This window comes from Vicugna pacos, chromosome 1, assembly GCF_048564905.1.
Source record: "Vicugna pacos chromosome 1, VicPac4, whole genome shotgun sequence".
Classification (NCBI taxonomy): Eukaryota; Metazoa; Chordata; class Mammalia; order Artiodactyla; family Camelidae; genus Vicugna; species Vicugna pacos.
In genome coordinates this window covers 10,754,389-10,769,237 of record NC_132987.1, presented here as the reverse complement: position 1 = coordinate 10,769,237, position 14,849 = coordinate 10,754,389, and the positions used below count along the sequence as shown (strand labels likewise).

Here is a 14,849-nt window from a genome sequence, read left to right as displayed (position 1 = left end):
GGTCTCTAACTTTTTTTTTTTTTTACAAAGAACCTTTTACCCAAATGCAATCTTCCAATGAAACCTGATTTGTAAGACATGCAAAAGTACAGCTGTTCTGTTTGAAGGCACGAAGTTTGCCCCAAATTCCACTCTTCAGCCTTCTCTCCCTCCACGCCCCCAACCAAGGTGACTTCTCAGGTCCCCTCACCACCCCCTCTTCAGGTAACCTACTCCTACACCTCCTCAGAATTCTTGCCACCAGTTTTACAGGGCAAGCCCCTCAGTTTACGGATAAGGAAACTAAGAGGTGATTTTATAGATGCTTAAAACATGAGACATTAGACACTAAAAAAGTACACTGGATTCATTTTTTACATAGTTTTAGAGAAGGCAGGACTAATCTCGGGCGATAACAATTAAAAGAGTGGTTACTTCATGGAGAGAAGGGGTTGACGGGGAATGGGCTCAGGAGAATTTTCTGGGGTGATGGAAATACTTACCTCAACAGAAGTGTGGGCTGCCTGGCATTTGTCAGAACTCTCCTGTGCTTTTTACTATACGTGAACTATACCTCCATTAAAGGATAAAAACAAAGAAGGAGGATAAGGCCAAAATATTAGCTGATTTGTAGATGAAAATACTGAGAACTTCTTTAAATATTGAAAATTCTGATGGTCTTTCATAAAGCTACGTGGCTGTTTATTGAATGGGGTCTACGGTCATTCTGCAAAGTTGCAGAAGACAGGAGACCACGATGGTTTTCCAACCCTTTCCTGGTTCAGTAATTATGAAAAACAGAAAAAACATCTCAGAGAATTTCAGACAACAATGCACTGAATCCCTTTTGGGGTCTTCCAGGCCATCGTGCAGCTGAAGTGTGTTTACTGGTGTTCTGAGAGTAGACGTTTCAAGTACGCTGCTTGATTCGTGCATGACTTTGACGTGTACTGTTGGTAAACTCCAGGAAATTGCTCATAATTTTTTAAATCTTTTGTTCCTTCTCCGAATGCTTTTTTATGACCTATAAAATGGAAGTTTTCTTGTCACATATCTTGCTGGAGCGGAACTTCTGGTGACAGGTTGGAATTCAGGCCTGAAGTGTGCGAAGGGCCCGAAGGGCCACTGATATCCTTGCACTAAGGCATTTGGGCCCTTTGAAAATGACTTTCCTTGGGGGAGGGTAGAGCTCAGTGGTAGAGCACATGCTTAGCGTGCACGAGGTCCTGAGTTCAGTCCCCAGTATCTCCTCTAAAAATAAATAAATAAATAAACCTAATTACCTACCCTTCCTAAAAAAACCCCAAAGTAAATAAATGCCACTCTTCAAAAAATAAAAAAAATTTTTAAATGATTTTCCTTCCCCCAACATACTTGGAACCAACTCTACTTAAATTGTTCAGTGTGCACGTTTTAGAAGTCTGGTATGAACGTGGAAGGTTATGATTTGGGTTGAAATACTGCTAAGGTCATAGGCCCAGGCAGAGAGGACCCAGAGGCCAACCCTGCATTTTAGATCCTGATGAGAAAACTGGGCTGGGAAGAGCCAGGAGAATGTTCTCGAAAAGGAAATGATGACAGTGATGGGAAATGGTAAGAAAGGGTCACATGAAGCAGGAGCAGGAAGGCTTTAAAGATACAGTTGTCCCTGGGTATCTGGGGGAGCAGTTCCAGGACCCCCAGCATATGAAAATCCCAGATGCTCGAGTCCCTCATGTAGGTAAAGTGGTGTAGGACAGTCAACCCGCCGCTTCCCTGGGTTCCGCATCCGTGGATTCAACCAGCCCCGAATGGATCCAGGGGGCGGGCTGTGCGCCAGCGTTCCAAACTTCAGGGCTGTGTGACTTTTCTTCAGAAAGAACTAACTGCTACTTCTGTGATTTCCAAAAAAAAAAAAAAGGCCAAGGCCTATTTCACTCATAAGATGGATCCACATTAACAAAAATTTAGACCACTAATGAGGCTATGGAAAAACGGAATCAGCTGTAAAAAGATCATTTTAAGTAACCAGGACGTGTTTTAACCCACACATACCACATTTGGCCCGCACATGCATGCAAAAGTCCCCGTCGAATCAAATTTAATTTAGCAAGACTTTTATCCAACCAATTTAATTTAATGTGCACAAGAACAGAAATGAAATTGCGCAACGTAGGAAGAGTTTGAACAGAATTTGCTTTTTTCAATTCAATGTCTATTGAAAAGGCACCAGTTCTTCAAGTCATTAAGAGTCAATTTATCCAAATGGCAAGGACCAAGACAAATTGTATGACTTCTCCAATCAAGTGATTTGGGGCACATGAGTCTCCTAGGGCCGATGTTCTTGAAATGTGCCTGTGTGAAAATACATGTAGCTACAGGGCAAGGGGTGTTAGGAAAATGTAGCATATATGTAGTCAGATTTCAGTTATTCATGAGAATGAGAGTAAAATGTCACTACCTGAAGTCCAATCTATTGATATTTTTCCCACTGACTTTTAAAATCAGCAACCTGGGCCTTTTCAGCCACTAAACTGCTTCCAAGGGCTGTGAACAAGTGGGAAACATCCTGACTTGATATTTTCCTTCTCCTTCTCACAACTCTTTTTCCTATTGGTACAACTGGGCTCGTCACAACTAAAAAACTGGGAGAGAGGAAAATAACAAGCACCTTAATGTGCACGTTACGATTCTTCTCCTTTTCCAGACAGGGAAACTGAGGGTGGAAGGAGCAGTGCCCGAGGAGGTGGCTGTCACCGTGGCAGGGCTGGGCTTGAACACACATCTTTCTGTCTAGAATAAGAAGAGAAGCAATGGATTGAAACTAAACATTATATTACACTGGATGGAGAGGAGAAATAGCCAAATTTGTAGAGAGAGTAGACTACTATTTTGGGCCTGTGCATAGCAAAAAAAATCTTAAATAACGGTAACAAACACACAAACATTTATTTTTCTGTCCAGGACAGTTGTGGGGGAGATGAGTGGTGGTTCTGTTATCATCAGGAACTCAGGTACCTTCTATCTTTCTGTATTTTTACTCTTAAACGTATATTTTATCCTCAAGGTTACCTCCTGGGTCAAGATGGCTGCTGGAGCACTAGCCCTCACACATTAATTCTCAGCAGCAGGAAAGCTGAAAAGAGGGGGACAAAAGGCACCCATTACCAGCTGTTTTTCCTGTCTAGGAGGCCTTAACATGAATTCCGATCTCACAGCTTCTACCTACAATCGCATCTACCAACTCCTGGTTGCAAAAGAATCTGGAAAATGTAGCTGGATACTTTACACTCCAGAAGTAAAGTAACATTTGATTATAAAAGAATATCATGGCAGCATCTAGCAGATGGGTCACAATTAGGCAGCTATTAAAGGCTTTTCAATTTTGGAGAGGCATGATCAGGGTGGCGCTTTACAGGAACAAGTCTTGTAGGCAACAGCATGATGGGAAGCAGGTTTGAGGATGCCAATTTGTGGTGCTGAGCTTTGTATTACTGAGGTGGCATCAGGGACAGGAGAGAAGAGATCCGTGTGGCAGAATTTGTGAAGACTGCATTGACCAAGGAGAATGTATTCATTAATTAGCTGTGCAACTCAAAACTATGTTTCAGCAAACACACACACATGTGTACGTTTGTGGAGTGAGTGCATGTGTATAAAATACATTATATGTACATATATATATATTCATATACACATATACATGTATATATTCATATATATAAATGCACTTATATATGAATGGCAACCCAAGAAAGACATTCAGCTAATCTTCTAGCAAACAGAATCTAGATAAACAAAAACAGTTTCGTAGTGTTCTTCCATGCAGAAAATTGGCTGGAAATTTAATGATGCAGTCTATTGACAATAGATAAATAATACAGAAGTAAACACACGTATGCATACACACAACACAAACAACATGAAACTTTTCTAAGGCCCCATACTGCCAATTGCAAGGATTTTCAAATTTTGGCATCCCTAAACAAAAGAAAAAGGGAGAGTAAAAAGGGGCTACATTATAGGTTTTTATGGGAAATAAGAGGCGAAGGGAAGATAACTAAGAACTTATCTTAAGAAGCCAAGCCAGAAGAAGCAAGAAAGTCAGGATGGAGAAGAAAACCAGCTTTTCTTTCCCCTTTCTCTCTCTCTTTCTTTCCTTCTCTCACTGTCTCAATCTCTCATATTCTCTCTCTCTCCTTTCGTTAATTTTAGGAGGAGTAGCATCATGCATTTGGTAACCATATTTTCATAGACTTTCTTTATGCGTTCCCAAATGAGAAAGAATTTAAGCTCCAAGCATCGTCACATCCCTTTAGTTAAGCCGGTGGGCAGCCGGTCGTGTCGGGCCATTTTGCAGGTGACAAAAATCAAAGCCCGTCTGTGGTGCTGGTAGGAGAGAACCAGGCCCCCAGCGCGGCTGTTCTGGAAGCCCTCGCATCTGTGGTACACGGTGCACTCACGTATACACACGCTTCTTGTGTATGTTCCCCACAAGGCTGGGCAAAAATGATGGAGTTTGTCAGTACCACTTTCTAGGTACTGTGTGTTTGACATCTTTGGCTGCGAGGCAAAGTAACTTTTCATTTCAGCTTTTAAAATCAGCTGAATAAGCAGAACTCAGTTTTCTGATTTAACCCCCTCTGATGGCATTTTGCAAAGCTAGTGTGAGCTCTGTTTTTCCCACCGCACGTCAGAGAGGGCGGGTCTGCCTGGGCGCTGGCTGCCTGCTATTCCCCTGTCTTCTCAGGAAGCCTGCCGAGGCAAGCGCTGTAATTTCTGCTGTAACATCTTGGACAGAGTCTCTCATTAAAAAGTGAATGCCTGTACACTGACGTAGTAAAAGTACAAAAAAAATGCATGGGAAAAACACACCAACTGTAAAATAGTGGCTAGCTTGGCGAAGACAAGGGAGAGAGAGGGAGATAAGTCATGAGGGTTTCTTATGTTTTATTTCTTATAAAGAAAGAGATGAAGCAAATAGAGCACATCTGAATTGTAGGTACATGTGTGTCTGCAATATTGTTTTATATATCCTTTGAATGTGTGCCATCTTACAGAATTTTAAAAACTTCTAAAAATCAAGCAAATTTCCCTCATATAAGGTAACATGATGAGAGCCCTTGAAATTTTTTCCTCCATTCATAACAATCTGCTTGTACTCACATATGATGCTTCTGTGTCTTCGCACCTGCTACTCCCCGTCCCTGCCCCCTTCTACCTTTACTGTTTCCCAGATGACGTCTCAGCACCTTTCCAGACTCAACGGAGGTATCTCATCCTCTAGGAAGTCTTGTCTGATGCCCGGCCCGCCATTCATATCTGGGTTTGGAGGTCCTGCTCATGTCTGAAAGAAAACCATGCATCTTTGTATCATGGCACATATTACACTGCTCTGTAAACCGTAGGCTTGTTTCTCTGACTCCCAGGACCATCACCTCTGGCTGAGCTGCAGTATCGCAGTGGGTACCACTTACACGGTGTCCAACCTGCAAAACTGTACGCATCAGCCCTGCCTCCTTCCCACCAGAGAGAGAGACTATCTGCGTACCTTTATGCAGAATACCTAGCCTAATGCAAGTGCTGGAATAGACGCACACCTACATGGCAAACACTTGTTAAAGGACTGAGAAAGCAAGCAGTCAGCCAAACGCAAGGGAGACTTCTCCACACAGGTGGTTCTCCAAGGGTGGCGCCTGGAGCAGCAGCATCTGTGTCACCTGGGAACTTGTTAAAATGCAGGTTCTCTGGCCTCACCCCAGACCTACCAAATCAGCAACTCTGGAGGTGGAATCCAGGAAACTTGAACAAGTCCTCTAGAGGACTCATGCGTGCTTGACTTGGAGATGCACAGACTTAGACTGACCAAAACTAAAAGCCCAGGTTTTGTCTTATGGCAGTTGAGTCTGGAAAGGTGAAGAGAAGTCAGCTGGGGAACAGTTAAGTTGAGGTGGGGCGCAAGGAGAGGAAGTAGCATGTACAAAGACAGAGAAAGAACTGAGGTATGTAATTTGCAGGTAGATGGTGATGGACGGAGTAAAGAATTCAGACTGGCAGGACAAGAGGGCTGCTGCCCAGGAGTCAGCTCACACAACTCTGCCTCAGGTGTTTGGATTTTAACCCGACAGCAGTAGGAAGCCATTTAAAAATTGAAACAAGGAAGTGATTTGATCCAGGTTAATATTTTAGAAAGAGACCTATGGCGATGATGTGACAGATGGGATGGAGTTGAGATTGGCTATTGTGGGCCAGGTAAGCAGCCATTAATTAGCCAAGGTGTAAATTGATGAGAGCTGCACCAAAGCAGCTCTATGGGAATGGATTTAAGAAAAAAATTACCAAATATATATACATATACAAAAGGAGAATTGATAAAACATGGGAATGATAGAATTCAGGAAGTGAGAGAAAAGCCATCAAGGATGATTCTCAGGTTTGTGTCTTAGGCGATGGATGTCCATCGATACCATTCACTGAAAGACAAGAGGAGGAGATCTGGGGATGGTACTGGAGCTGGAGAAAATGAGTTTGGATGTTGGGAGCTGGAGGTGTTTATGGAACATTTACTGGGAAGCATCAAATGCTCACGGATATATTCTGGGCTAGAAACTGGTTTGAATGATATCTAGATATATATGTCATTATTAACAAGGCTGCTGTACATATACCTTCACCTAAATTTTGTCTTAATATCTGTTTATTTTCATAGGAAATATTTCTAGAATAAAGGCTGGGGATAAATGTAACCAAACTATCTTATAAAAGGTTGTGTCATTTGACACTTCCGTTAACATTTAGAAGCGAGGCCAGCTCATCACCTCCTTACAGACATTATTTAATCCTCACAAATTGGATTGCCCAATAGTGAGGTTACTTCAATGCACACTGTCCAGGTTGCTTGTATGATTGGACATATTTCACTGTTGACTTTTATCCAAAGATTGTCTGTTCATGTCATTTGCCCATTTTCTACGAGATACTGATTTTAACTGATTTTCAAGAACTCTCTTCTCTATTAAGGATATCATCTCTTTCCCGGCTCGTGTGTCACAGTTGCATTTTTCCACTTTTTCCTTCATCTTTACTCCAGCAGTAGGTGGCTATTCCCTCTGCCTGGAACACCTCACCTATCCCCCAAGGTATCCACTGGACTCACTCCCGCACCACCTCCAAGTCTTCATTTGAATCTTATCCTTCAGTGATGTCTGGCCACCCTATTCAATGTTTCAGCCACCCAGCAAGCACATCCCTTGGCACTTCTGATCCTCCCTCTTGGTTCCACTTTTCTTTTTCCCAAAGCACTTTCCACCTTTCTGCAGATAATATAACTTTTTTTAATTTTTTATTGCATTATAGTCATTTTACAATGTTGTGTCAAATAACAGTGTAGAGCACAATTTTTCAGTTACACATGAACATACATATATTCATCATTTTTTTTCATTGTGAGCTACCACAAGATCTTGTATGTATTTCCCTGTGCTATACAGTATAATCTTGTTTATCTGTTCTACATATGCCTGTCAGTATCTACAAATTTTGAAATCCCAGTCTGTCCCTTCCCACCCCTCGCCCCCTTGGCAACCACAAGTTTGTATTCTATGTCTATGAGTTTCTTTCTGTTTTGTATTTATGGTTTTTTTTTAAGACTCCACATATGAGCGATCTCATATGGTATTTTTCTTTCTCTTTCTGGCGTACTTCACTTAGAGTGACATTCTCCAGGAACATAATATAATTTATTTGTTTTGTTAAATGTCAGTTTCTATCCACTGGAATGTAAACTTCTTGATGGCAAGGATGTACACTTTTGTCTCTTAGATAGATACATAGATAGATAGATAGATAGATAGATAGATAGATAGATAGATACCTACCTAAACACTTAGAATAATGCCTGGCATATAGCAGATACTTCATAAATATCTGTTAAATAAGTATTGACTGCCCTTATATTTTTATCTATTGTCCTAAGGTTTCAAAATATAATCCATATAAATATTTCAGTCTTTTCTTTGCAGTCGCTATCATTATTTTCATGCTTAAATATTTTCCCCGTGGAGAGACCAACAAATCTGTGTTTTCTTGAGTTTTTAGTTTCCTTAAAAGGAACTCTTTACATGGTCTGGCATTCACTAGAATATATAGTGTGAGATGAGGCTCCAACTAGGTATTTTCCCCAATACTGTCAATTTCATCTCATTTTTCACACTATTTCAATACTGTATCATTAGTTTATAAGTCTACCTTAAATAATCCTATTTTAAATTCATACGGCAGGGTCTGATGAGAACCTACAACAGTTTGATGGAAACTAGACCATTCTATTATCTACTAATGAATATTTTAAACCTTTGCCCCTAGAATTTACCAACAGTTTTATAACAAGTTTCTGGTTGAACTGGAAGCAATATTCAAATTTCTTAATCCCTAAATGCATCCATTAGAAGTCAGAGAATGAAGGAGGTCCTTTAACATTTATTTGGATGAACAAAATTGTTCATCAAAAAATGTTCGCTTCTTTCACAAAATGTACCAATTACCTCACTTACTTTAAACACAAGTTTTGCAGTTGTTGATTTCTGTGTTGTGCTGATTTATGTCATGAATCCCTTTAATGCCAGCCACTCAAGAGGACCACATTGATTAGACAGCTTTTTCTTGGGATGTTGGGAGATCCTACCAAAGCACAAGTGCTTCCTGTTAATAATAGGTGGAACAGTGAGTTACTACCACCCTTTGGGAAAATATATTGTAAAATATTTATTAGGCTTTTCTCCATGCAGAGCACCATGCTATGCCAACTGCAGGTGCAAAAAGTACCGCCTATTATACTTCCCCAAAGAAACTTAAAATTAACTGGGGAGTCAACATATATATGCAGGAAAAGGTAAACAATAATTTCAGCAATTCATTATTTATGTTTTTGGCAAAATGAATGGGGCAGATTACATATTCAAAACAGAAGGACTGAAAGAGGTGATGGTGGTTGCAGTAACCTATGAAACCTTTACTGAAGGGACTAGAGTTTGAATCAGGCCCAGAAGAATAAGTAGAATTTGATTTCTTTTATAGACGAGGAGAAAGGGAGCAGGAGGCTTAAGAGTCTTAATACTCATTTCCAACATTTAACAGTTGGTTTCGGATTTTTTCATGTTTTTGTTGTTGTTGCTGTAGGCAGTGGGTGGTTTCATTTCTGTACAGTTGCTGTATTATGGTTTAATACGTGTCTGAACATTTTTATTTCTACTTTAAATATCTGATGCACTAACATAATCTGAAAGTTGAAATTAATCAGTGAGGAAAATCTAGCAAGGATAGTGAGATTTAGACTGGTCATCCAAAGGCAGCAGCCAGCATGCTCTCAGCTCTTTTTTGAAACCATTTGCAATCACTGGAGGATGGGCCCATCACTTTTTTCAGGGATGTTTTTCTTCCTTTGAGGGGAAGCATTTGATATGACAGGTGTCATGCCAACCCTCAGTTATCAGTGCAGTGAGAACAGGGTCAGAGGGTGCTGTGATGAACGCACACAGTCTAGGGACCACCATTTAGTAAGGAGCATAACTTTTCTCTCTGAGCAAATCTTTTATGACAGTGATTCATAAATAACAGAATTCACCTGATAGATTATACATTTGACTTCTTTCTCTTCTGCTACTTCTTGTTAATGCCTGAAAGAAGATCAGAGACAGACAGCCAAAAACAGTGCGTGGATTAAGGCACAGACCGTGACTATAAAGGATGCTGCTGGAATTATCCTTTTATTCGTCTTATCTAGACATCCCCATTTCATCCAAAACACAATCAGATATATTTTGTATTTTTCCTTTAATCAGAAATAATACAATGCATATTTTGCAGTAAGGTAGGCACAACTTTGGAGCATACTTATTGTAAGAGCGTTAACCTACTCGATTTTCTGATGATTGGCAGTAAGAAACAGAGAGTCAGTCTATCTCTTTTAGCAACCAACAGAGACTTTTACTTTTCTCATTTAAGCTTGGCCTCAGTTCATTTGTATCCTGGATCTGTGAGCTGCTAATTGTGGCCATTTTACTAAATGATATGGTTCAGATTTTTATTGAATGTGCTATTAATGAAAAGCAACTGTTTTCTCCATTAAAACTCAAAAGAATGTAGAAGTTGAAGGCAAAAAAAGTTAATACATATGCAGTTTTTGGTATGCATATCATATTCCACAATTTAAAAAAGGAGGTAGAACAGAAGTAACTGTAAGAAGAAGGGAAAATTGTGTCTAGTAACAACTAATAACAGAATTCCTCTAAGGAAGGGAGCTGTGTTTATCTGGGGAAATGACTTGACCAGTGCACTTGGAAGTAAAAAGATACATCTCCAAGGGATCTGGGTGAGAGTGGAACTGTGTTGCTGGAGGCAAGGGCAGAGTTGGCCATGACTCCAGGGAGAGGAGGGAGATAGAGGCAGAGACAGAGAGAGAGGCAGAGAGAGAGGGAATGAATGAAGGAATGAACAACAGTGGACAGAGGGCCAGAGAGATAGCGGAAGTGAAGTGACTCCTCTCTATGACTCCTCAGATCTTCATTAAAGAAGCTGAAATATTTGGTGCTAATAGATCTTTTTTAGAAAGAACCCACTTTTGACTCAGGCCATGGGGTGAAGCAGAGGCAGGTCAGATGCCCACAGGTAACTGAGATGGGTGGAGAGATGGTAGAAACCTTTCGGAATGGGGGCTCAGGTTAACTTGGAAGATGGTGGAGGGTTGGTCTTATCAACAGATGCTGTGTATTATGGTGGTTCAGAGTAGCTCGTTTGAAGTTTTACGATCATGCAGTCAACTGGGAATCTTGTTAAAAGTGCCGATTCTGAATCAAGACGTCTAGGCAGGGTTTGAGACTCTGTGCTCCTAACAAAGCCCTGGGGTGCCCATGATGCTGGTCACGGACCACACCTTGAGTGGCAGAGTGGCTCCAAGACCAGGTTTCACAGGTTCAGCTCCTAGTTTTGCTACGTACTTACTGTGTCACTGTGAGGAAATTATTTCACCCTCTCTTGCCTGTTTTCTCAGCCATAAAATGAAGACAGTACCTCATAGGGTTGCTATAAAGATTAAATTTTTGAGTTAATATATGCAAAATGCCTAGAATAGTGAGTGTCTGGCAGATAAAGGAGCTGCATTAATGTTAGCTTCAGCTGCAATTATAGTTATTATTATGTAGTAGTAGTGTTATTACTACTTACTTACTTGGAAGTGGAATAAATCCTACTTAAGAGTTGAGGATGTCTTAAAACTTGGTCCACTGCAGCAGTACAAACTTGGACTTTAATGTGAGACAAAGCCCACTACATTTTACATTTACCAGAGCTATTCGAGCAACAGTGTTTGACCCACTGGCCCTTTAAATAAAAGTTTACCCCATTGCTAATGTGCAAAAAAAAAAAAGAAGAAATCAAGTTCCACTTCCATGACCTGGACCATTCACTCCCTTCTACTCTTGCAGTAAATTAGTTTAAATTCCAAAATCTGCTGAAAAGTTACCTATGCATGCATGCTAATTTTTTTCCTTAGAGCTATAGACTATACAAGAGCGCATTTCGTTAGGACTCAGAGACCAATGTTACCATCCAGGCAGTGCCTCTGAGCTGCGTTGCATTTTGCAGATATCTCTATTTTATAGCAGTATTAGGTCATAAACACCTAGTTAGATGCCTATCTCACCCAACTCGGTCGAGCCTGGCTGGGGCAGAGGCTGGAATTATCTATCTTCTCACTCCTTACTGCCTCCCCGAAAGCACCTGGCCAGAGTTTGGCACATGGTGTGTGTGAAACACTCAATTAATAGAGCGAGAAATCATCTGCCTGTAGTCAAGAGAGGCGGAAAAAATCATACATTTAAAAAATCATATTTTTGTTTCATTTTGACTTTCACTCAGGCTACCTCATCATTTTTTTAGAATTTACCTACACCAAGGAATCTATTATCAGCATCAAATACTTGGCGGTACACGTACTTACTTGGAATTGATAGACAATTGATGTGATGGAAGGATCCGTGAATTTCTGTGTTTGCTATGAATATAAATTACTTTTTTCTTACTTATTAGATATGGAATGAGAGAGATAGGTTCCACTTTAAGCAAACTTCACATGGGAGCATTTGTATTTGCAGAGCAGATAAGTTGAATAGCAAATATTTATTTAGCAAAATTCTTCTTTGCATAAGGATTCAAGATAGCTACTCTGTGTAACTAGTCACTGAATAAACTTGGATGGGTTTCACACCCAGCATTATCAGCAGTACCGCTGGGGTGGAGAGGGGCTCGTTTGTAGAGATATTCTGGGAATGAAGTAGCTAAATATACGTCTGACAGAACTGCTAGGTAGTCAGTTGATCCACTACAAGATTCCGAAGTGGGTTGGTGGCAGACTCTCAGACTTAATTTCCAAATCCTCCTAGTTAGACAGATTTCCACAGCTGGTACTATGACTTCTAGAGTAATCTAGCAGAGGTCCTCAGGAGAATCTGCCCCTATTTATATCAGCTCTTGGTCTCTGGTCATGTAGATTATTGAATCCTGGAGCTGGAAGATTTCCTGGCAATGCACTCCTTTGCTGCTCAAAGTGTGGTTCTGGTCCATCCCACTGGCACCACCTGGGAGCTGGTGGGAGATGAAGAGGCTCAGGGTCCTCTCTAGACCTAGTAAATCAGAATCTGCACTTTAACAAGATACCCAGGGGATTCTTACACACAGTAAAGTGGGAGAAAGCTGAGTCCCCCCTCAGCGCTCTTGCAACCCACGTGGCTAGTCACGTTGTGAGATTGTTGTTGCTGCTGCCCTAAGAAGCTTCAAAAACGAAACAGGGTCATTACCAGCTCCTGTCCTGGCTAGGGGAGCAGTTGTCGTTATAAAGGGCAGAAACGCTGTTCCCAGGAAACAAAAAAGAGAACAGGATCCAAAAAATATGCTTAGGAACTTCTGTTGCCTGGGGCCTGAGTTTGTTGGGACAAGTCAACTCGTTAAGGAAAACACAGTCGTAACTTTATCTGTGGGCCACTTAACACTCATCAGAATGAATGGCATTATCTTATGGAAATCTTAGACACCAATAGCATGACTTTTAAAAGATTTGGGGGGAGTAGGAAGCGGAGTGAACGGGAGACAAGTGGGCATGAACGCAATGCTCATGAGAAAAATGTACTTATGGCTAAATTCATTGGTGAGTTCCATATCTGTACCTGGGAATGATCCATTAAATAGCAGACAGACAGTGCTTGCATTGCAAAAGGTGGCAGAATATTAGGAAAAGGAGATGGAGCTAAAGGCTTTGATCTTTTCTGTAATAGATTATATGCAAGACTATGTAATCAAATGAATGTGAGACTATACTGATATTTGTTCAGCCACAGAAAATACAAACTCTTATAATAAGTGTCTTTCAGGGGGAAGGTATAGCTCAAGTGGTAGAGTGCATGCCTAGTACGCACAAGGTACTGAGTTCAATGCCTAGTACCTCTTCTAGAAATAAATAAACCTAATTACCTCCTCCCCCACCAAAAAAACCAAATTGTCTTTCGGTAGAATGTTCTAGATGAATCAATACCTTGATAATAATGATAGAAAAGAAAAAACTGACAATAATATTCCTTTGTTTCTGGGCAACAGTATTTTGAAGCAGCTAGCTTTCAGCTCAAAAGGAAAAGCAGAGGCCAGATTCTGATGCCCCCAAGGTCTGAAGACCCAGAGCAGAAAGCTGCCTTCCTGGAGCTTCAGGCAAAAAAGGAGCTTCAACAGTTACTCTAAAAGACTTTACACACTTTAATTACCTCTAGGAGGGGTCGCAAGACAGAGGTGGGAGCTGGCCCTGGCCCAAGGCAAATACAATAAACTCTTTGTTATTCGGTGCATGTAGATTAGATTAGTAAAAAATGATACTTAACTCATTTACCTACTTTTCCCATGAACTTTTTAAAATCCTTTGTTTGAACCTTTGGAAACTATGGTTTTGATTTGAAAAGATAAAAGGGTTTAAGCTTCTAATATGGGTTTCCTTTCCTAGCTAAGTGATTAAGAGGACAAAGTGAAATTTATACTTATATCATTGTTTCTGTCTAAACCAGTATTTTATAAAAGCTCATTTTTTCTCCAAATTCATCTCTAGTTTTTTACTTTATAAATATACTCTAAAATATATTCATAGTTGTAATTTCTCATAGACTTCTGAGATTTTTTTCCCTGCCCCTATGCTGTTAACCCAGTTTTGTCCACTAAAAATACGTCCCACTTGCAAGCACATGTGGAATTTAAATTTTTCTAGTAGCCACACCAAAAAAGAAGAACAAGTGAAATGTATTTTAATATTACATTTTATACAATTCAATAGCCAAAATAGCATTCCAACAAGGAACAAATACAAAAATCAAGTCACACAGAGACAAATATCATATGATATCACTTATATGTGGAGTCTGAAAAAAATGATACAAATGAATTTATTTACAAAACAGAAATAGACACACAGACATAGAAAACAAACTTATGGTTACCAAAGGAGAAAATAGGTTGGAGGGAGGGATAAATTAGGAGCTTGAGATTAACATGTACACACTACTATATATAAAAGAGATAAACAACAAGATCCTACTGTATAGCACTGGGAGCTATATTCAATATCTTGTAATAACCTATAATGGAAAAGAATCTGAAAAGTATATATAACTGAATCACTTCGCTATGCACTTGAAACTAATACAGCATTGTAAATTAACTATACTTCAATTTTAGAAACAAAATCATAAAAATTTTTAAAATTATTGATATATTTTACATTCCCTTTTTCATGCAAAGTCTTTGGAATCCTGTGTATATTGTACACTGACAGCACTTCTCACTTCAAACCAGCCACATGTCAA

At 40.1% G+C, this 14,849-nt stretch overlaps 1 protein-coding gene across 8 annotated transcripts in view; it reads left to right on the top strand.

Annotated features, from left to right (window-relative positions):
• The window catches only part of THRB (thyroid hormone receptor beta), a 382,671-nt gene that overhangs the window by 163,892 nt on the left and 203,930 nt on the right, over positions 1-14,849 (top strand). The gene's annotated exons all lie outside the window — the stretch shown is intronic.